Genomic DNA, 7,944 nt, shown 5'->3' with positions numbered 1-7,944 from the left:
CACTTCAACATCCTGTCCCCTCTCTTAAAACTGAAATGATCCCTTGAATCCATCTTCATGAGTCAACCCTGCATGTGAACCCTGGCTCAGCCATTTAGGAACAGTGTGTCTCTGTATGCCCTGCCTCTGTTTCCTCTTCTGCAAAGTGGGAAGAACCATACCTACCCTGGGGCATTGTGGATGAAATTAAGAATGCATGGCACAAGGCAGGCACTTAAAAAATGACAGCTGTTGGAGTTCCTGCTGTGGAGCAGTGGGTTAAGAATCTGATTGCAGCAGCTTGGGCTGCTGCTGCAACTCAGATTCTGTCCCTGGCCAGGGAACGTCCATATGCTGTGGGAGTGGCCAAAAAAAATAAAAAATAAAAAGTGGGAGTTCCCATCGTGGCTTAGTGGAAAGGAATCTGACTAGCATCCATGAGGAGGCAGGTTTGATCCCTAGCCTTACTCAGTGGATTAAGGATCCAGCGTTGCCCTGAGCTGTGGTGTAGCTCGAAAACTTGGCTTGGATCCTGTATTGTTGTGGCTGTGGTGTAAGCCTGAGGCTACAGCTCTGATTCGACCTGGGAACCTCCATATGCCTCGGGTGTGGCCCTAAAAGACAATAAATAAATAAATAAATAAAGCTGTTGTTGCTCTTTTTATCACTACCCCAGACCAGGAAGGACAGAATGAGCCCATTAGCACATCTGCCACAGCAAACCCCCCAGCATACCACCACCTACCTCCACAAAGCACAACAGCAGAGGAGCCAGATAACACTGCCTGCAGTGCGGCAGCATCAGGACCAAATTAGAGACCCTCCCTTTGAACCAGGACCAGCCTCCCTAAGGAGGGCTTGCCCTGAATTCTTTCCTCAGCTTTGTCCATCTGCCTCTACTTACTTCCCTCTTCGTATTCTTTCCCATCTTTACTTCTATTTTCCTATCTCCTCATTTCCACCTGCTCTTACTCTATTTGTATTATCAAGTTTCCTGAATTGCAAGCAACAGAAACTAACACTTGCCATTGTAAGCACACTAAGAATTGGTAGGATAGGAGGAGGAAGCAGGGAAGGTCTCCAGAGCAGTAAGAAGAATGCCAAGGTCCCGGCACAGGACCATCTATCTGTCCACATGCCGCTGCTGTGGACACAGCAAAACTCACCTGCCACCATCCTCAAAGCTTTTTGATCATGAATTCTCAAGATTCACTATCCCAGGAGAGAGTATCTGATCCATTGAGCCCTGATCAATTGCCCACTCACCGCTGTTCCAGAGAGAGGGACAAGTAGTCCCTTTGGTTTACACAACAAACTGTGGGCAAGTCTCTGATCAGGACTCCTGAGGGTGAAAAACTCAGACACGTTGGGTGATGTCTGAGAAGGGTGATCACCCGGCTGATCTTGGAGCTTGGGAGATTTGATTGGCAGCCTCAAAATGATGAGTGATCACTACACTATTGTTTTTTCCCCCAATTGGTATAAAGGTATAATTTACATACAATCAAATCTGCCCTTTTTATTTTTTATTATTTTTTTGGCCATGCCCACAGCACATGGAAGTTCCCCGGCCAGGAATCGAACCTGCCCCCACAGAGGCAACCAGAGCTACTGGATTCTTAACAGATAGGCCACCAGGGAACTCCCTTTTTAATATCTAGTTCCGAGAGTTTGTGCTAAATGCACACAGTCATGTAAAAACCACCACAATTCAGATATAGAATTGTTCCGCCACCCATAAAAACTCCGCTGGGCTCCTGTGTCGTTAATCTCTCCCCAGCCCCAGTCTCTGAGAACCACTGATCTCTTTTCTGTCCATATAGTTTTTCTTTTTCTAGAAGATCACATGACTGGCATCACACTGTAGGTCGTCTTTGGGGAGTGGCTCCTTTTGCTGAGTGGAATAATTTTGAGATTCATCCACACTGCGGCACCTCTTCATAGTTCATTACTCTTTATTGCCAAGCAGGTGTGGTTCCCTCGATGCTGTAGCATGGTTTGTTCATCTGTTCACCCGTTGCAAACATTTGGGCTGTTCTCAGTTGTTGACAGTTGTTAATACCTCCATAAACATTGATGTACTGAGTTTTGTGTAAATATAGTTTTCATCTCACTGGGTAAATACCTAAGGGGGCAATTGCTCAATTGGGTGATAAAAATATATGTTTAACTTTCTAAGAAACTGCCAAACTACCAAACTGCTTTCCAAAGCAACAGTACCGTTCTTCATTCCCACCAGCAATGAGAGTTCCAGTTGCTCCACATTCTCACCAGCGTGTGTCAGCAATCTTTTTTGGGTGTGTGTGCTTTTAGGGCCACACTTACTGTACATGGAAGTTCCCAGGCTAGGGGCAAATCAGAGCTGCAGCTGCGGGCCTACGCCACAGCCACAGCAACTGGGGATCCAAGCCACGTCTGCAACCTACACGGCAGCTTACAACAACCCTGGATCCCTGATCCCCCTGAGTGAGGCCAGGGATCAAACTTGAATCCTCATGGGAGTTCCCGTCATGGTGTAGCGGAAACAAATCCAACTAGGAACCATGAGATTTCGGGTTCGATCCCTGGCCTCGCTCAGTGGGTTAAGGATCCTGCGTTGCCATGAGCTGTGGTGTAGGTCACAGACGCGGCTTGGATCTGGCGTTGCTGTGGCTGTGGCATAGGCTGGCAGCAACAGCTCCGATTAGACCCCTAGCCTGGGGACCTCCATATGCCATGGGTGCAGCCATAAAAAGAAAAAAAGAAAAAAAAAAACTTGAATCCTCATGGATACTAGTCGGATTCGTTTCCACTTTGGCACAACAGAAACTCCCTGTCTGCAGTATCTTTTTTGTTCTTTCCTCACCGTATCCATAGCCCAGCAGCACTGTAGACAAACATTCCCTGGGCATCAGCTGAGTACAAAGCCCAGAGCCAGGCATGGGGCCCTCTCTTCTCACTCTTTACTTTCCCCTTCTGTCCAGGATGCAGCTACCACACCTCCACCAGCCCTGCCCAGTTAGCTACAAAAGCCTCATTTCGGAGCCCTGGGCAGGTCACGTCCTGAGGGCTGCCTGGAGGGGAGAGGGGACACTCTCCCCAGAGAGCCTGAACAAGGAGCATTGCAGCCCCTGACAGTTACTTCCCTATGAAATGCAGCTCCAAGAACTAATGATTGGCCAATGGGGACCTGCTGTATAGCACAGAGAACTCTCCCCAATATTCTGTGATGATCTGTGTGGAAAGAGAATCTGAAAGAGAGTGGATGCGTGTACATGTATAACAAAATCACTTTGTTGTACAGCAGAAATTTAGCACAACCTTGTGAATCAACTATACTTCAATAAAGCTTTAAAAAAAAAAAAAAGCAGAAGAAGGAATTTCCATTGTGGCTCAGCAGAAATGAACCTGACTAGGATCTGTTAGGATGTGGATTCGATGCCTGGGTTAAGGATCTGTCAGCTACAGCTCCAATTCAACCCCTAGCTCAGGAACTTCCATATGTCCCAGGTGCAGGCCTAAAAACAAAAAAACAAAAAAACAACAACAACAAAAAAACTCTAACCCTAATAAGCCAGGTACCTGCCTGGTTCCTTCTCAGAGTAGATTTATGTTTAAGAAGTAGAATTTGTGCCTCCTGATATGATCCAATGGGAAATATAAAGCACCCCTGTGAAATGTTCCTGTGGAAGGTGAACGTGAATCTAATCAAGAATGTCTTTCAGTTTACAGGAAATATAGGGGATAAGGAGGAGCACATTAAATGGCCCTACAGGGAGATAATACATAAATCTAGAATGTGGATCATTCTCTAGAGACAAATAATCCAGTTTCCCCAATAAGTCAATGTCATGAAATAAAGAGGGGGAGGGCCTATAACAGAGTAAGAGGATTTGAGAAACACAATAAGAACCAAAGATGCACAAAAGGTGCTTTTAAGAGGCAATCCTAGGTTAAACAATAAAATCAACCAGCAAATCCATTTCTAGATATATGCCCAAAGCAGGGACTCAACCAAACACTTGTACACAAAAGTTCACAGCAGCATTATCCACAATAGAACAAAGGTGGGAACAAACCAAATATCCATTAACAGGTGAGTGGAAAACAATGGAGAATATAGGAGTGGCTCATCAGGTTGAGAACTCAACTAGTATCCATAAGGATGCGGATTTGATCCTTGGCCTTGCTCCACGGATTAAGGATCTGGCATTGCCCTGAGTTGTGGTGTAGGTCGCAGATGCAGCTCAGATCTGGCTTTGCTATGGCTGTGGTGTAGGCTGGAAGCTGCAGCTCAGATTTGACCCCTAGCCTGGGAAATTTAATATGCTGGTAGGTTCAGTCCTAAAAAAAAAGGAAATGAAATTCTGATGCATGATAGTACATGAAAGACCTATGAAAACATTATGCTAAGTGAAATAAGCCTGACACAGAAGGCAAATATTGTATGATTCCACTTCTGTAACGTACCTAGAACAGGCAAATTCATAGAGACAGAAAGAAAGCCGAATACCAGGGACTGGGGGCGGGGGAATGGGGACTTATGGTTCATGGGTACAAAGTTCCTGTTTGGGATGATGCAAAAGTTCTGGAAATGAGTAGTGGCGATGGTTGCACAACATTGTGAATGTACTTAATGCCACTGAATTGTGTACCTAAAAATGGTTCAAGTGGCAAATTTTGTTTTTTATATTTTATAAAAATTCAATGGTTTTTATATTTTATAAAAAAAAATTTTCTAGGGAGTTCCCGTCCTGGTGCAGTGGTTAACGAATCTGACTAGGAACCATGAGGTTGCTGGTTCAATCCCTGGCCTTGCTCAGTGGGTTAAGGATCCGGCGTTGCGGTGAGCTGTGGTATAGGTCACAGACACGGCTCTGATCTGGCATTGCTGTGGCTCTGGCATAGGCCGGTGGCTACAGCTCCGATTCAACCCTGGCATATGGAGGTTCAGCCTGGGAACCTCCATATGCCATGGGAGCGGCCCTAGAAAAGACAAAAAGACAAAAAAAAAAATTTCTAGGAGTTCCCATCATGGCTCAGTGGTTAACGAATCCTACTAGGAACTGCGAGGTTGGGGGTTCGACCCCTGGCCTTGCTCAGTGGGTTAAGGATCTGGCATTGCCGTGAGCTGTGGTGTAGGTTGCAGACGCAGCTCGGATCCCGCATTGCTGTGGCTCTGGTATAGGCCCGCAGCTGCAGCTCCGATTAGACCCCTAGCCTGGGGAATCTCCATATGCCGCAGGAGCGGCCCTAGAAATGGCAAAAAGACCAAAAAAAAAAGGAAGAAAAAAATTTCTATTTTACCACACAAAAAAGAATTCCACTTTTTATTCATAGCTCAAAAAATATTCAAGGAAACCCAGCATATAGCAACATATGAGAATCTCTTTTCTGTGGTGTCCACCCCCCTTCCCCCCCCCCCCCTCTCAGCCCGCATGCGCGTTGCTGCACGCTCCGCCCCCTCACTCGCCCCTCCTCCCCCCTCCCCCGCCAGAACCCCCATTCTCTCACCAGTTGATTAGCTTCACTCCCAGTAAGAAAGAATGCTTCCTCTGGGCTGGGAAAGGAGAGGGAGGACTAGGCTGGGTACGAAGGGCTCTTTGACGGTCGGTGGAAGCCCGTGGACGCGTCTACAGTAATCATTTTCATCCCTTCCCGCAATGGAGACCTTAGCACTCCCTTTTTTCCCCTCCAGAATAACCTCACCCTTTCACAAGCACTCCTAGCATTTTCCACTCCCCTAGTGATTCTCACACCACCAGATCTAATGATAATGAAGTCATTGAGTGCCAGCTACGTGCCAAGCACGTTCCAGACCTTCTCTATACTGCTTATAACAATCATGACTGAGGCTCAGGTGTGTTAAATGACTTGCCCAAGGTCACGCAACCAAAACCATCAGGCCTTGGATTCAAACTACGATACTAAGCTGCTGCTAGTTGAGGATTGGCCACAGTTCCGGGATCTTTTCCAGGGCAAAGGACACTGAGGCGATGGAGGTCAAGTAACTAGGAGGGTTACTCACAAAGCAGGCTTTCCTGGCTCCCCAGGTCCCTTTTCCCCCACACTCCCTCAATTGCTCCCTTCTCCTCACAAAATGTCATCTACTGAGCCCACATCCACTCAGCTGAACATTCTTGGCAACCGAAATGAATACACACATTGCAAACTATTAAGGTGACCACAGCTATGCAGGGAGAGTTTGGTCCAGCTTTGGAGCTGCTTTTTTTTTTTTTTTTTTTTTTCCCTTGCTTTTTAGGGCATAAGAAGTTTCCCAGGCCAGGGGTCAAATCGGAGCTACAGCTGCCGGCCTACGCCACAGCCACAGCCATGCCAGATCTGAGCCGAATCTATGACCTACGTCATGCCACATCTTCAACCCACTGAGCAGGGCCAGGGATGGAACCCGAGTCCTCATGGATTCCTTACTGCTGAGCCACACTGGGAACTCCTGGGGCTGCTTTTGACTGACCTCGGGGAGCATGCCCCCCAACCCCACCCCCATTAGCATCCCTGCCCCCCTCTGACTGCCACCTTCCAGTGCCCTCCTGGCTACGGCTACCCCCCAACTGTAGGTGTCCAAACCTATTCCTTCCTCATCTAAGGCACCAAGTATCGCCAAGTACTTACCCCGCTGTTATCTTCCTGGACCAGGACCAAGGGCCAAGTTAATGCCACAGAGAAGGCGCTCAGACTGGGGATTTTCAGCTTATCCCTCGGCCTCTGTGTCTGGCTTCATCCAGATGTGACAAAAACAGGCACTGTCTCTCTTCAAACTCTGACAATCCACGGCAGGAGCTCATGAGATGTATGACATTTGGGCCAAGTGAAGAAAAGAGGGATAAGAAGCTATAAACACAGGGTAAACAAAGCCCACAGAAAAAAGACAATATTTCAAAAAAAAACTTTGTATTCTCTACAAAGAATTTCGCCTGGTTTTTTTCTTTAACCAAATTGTCTACTTCAAGCAAACATTATTTTTATAATTAAAAAAGAGAGTTCACTAGAAATACCATTTGAAATGTTCAAATAAATCATAGTCTATTCATGTGCAGGAAAAAAGATTTGGGGAAAAAATCTGAGGTAAGTGAGGGTTATTTCTGAGCTGGCATTTTAATTTTACTAAGTAATTAACATGGAATTTCCTCCATTTTATCCTGTTCTGTTTGCCAAAACAAAGCATTATATTTATGAAGAATGTAGAATCATTCTTGAAGAATCATTACATTTGATCAAACAAAAATAAAACACTACTTCATTTATTCCTGTCAGGAAGTCCTCTCATTCATCTCTGGAGGAGGGAAGAGAAAAAAAAATTTTTTTAGTGGCCACACCCACATCATATGGAAGTTCCCAGGCTAGGGCTTGAATCAGAGCTACAACTGCCAGCCTATGCCACAGCCATAGCAACGCAGGACCCAAGCCACAGCTCACGGCAACACCGGATCCTTAACCCACTGAGCGAGGCCAGGGATTGAACCTGCAACTTCATGGATACTAGACAGGTTTGCTACTGCCGAACCACAATGGGAACTCCAGGGAGGGAGAATTTAAAAGCTGCTTCTGGGAGTTCCCATCGTAGCTCAGTGGTTAACGAATCTGACTAGGAACCATGAGGTTGCGGATTCAATCCTGGCTTTGTTCAGTGGGTTAAGGATCTGGTGTTGCCGTGAGCTGTGGTGTAGGTTGCAGACGTGGCTCGGATCCCGCATTGCTGTGGCTCTGGCATAGGCCGGTGGCTACAGCTCCGATTAGACCCCTAGCCAGGGAACCTCCATAAGCTGCAGGAGCAGCCCTAGAAAAGGCAAAAAGACAAAAAAGAAAAAGCTACTTCTGAAGGTATTCTCTAGTGTCATTGCCAGGGGTACCTCGGTTGGAACCTATGAGAAAAAGTTCCTTCATGATGACGTCAACCTTGCTTTTCAAAAAAAAAGCCTCTAAAACTTATGAAAAACACAGTTGATGTGAATCATATGTCTGAGT

Source organism: Phacochoerus africanus, chromosome 1 (assembly GCF_016906955.1).
Source record: "Phacochoerus africanus isolate WHEZ1 chromosome 1, ROS_Pafr_v1, whole genome shotgun sequence".
Lineage (NCBI taxonomy): Eukaryota > Metazoa > Chordata > Mammalia > Artiodactyla > Suidae > Phacochoerus > Phacochoerus africanus.
This window is presented reverse-complemented; position numbering follows the sequence as displayed.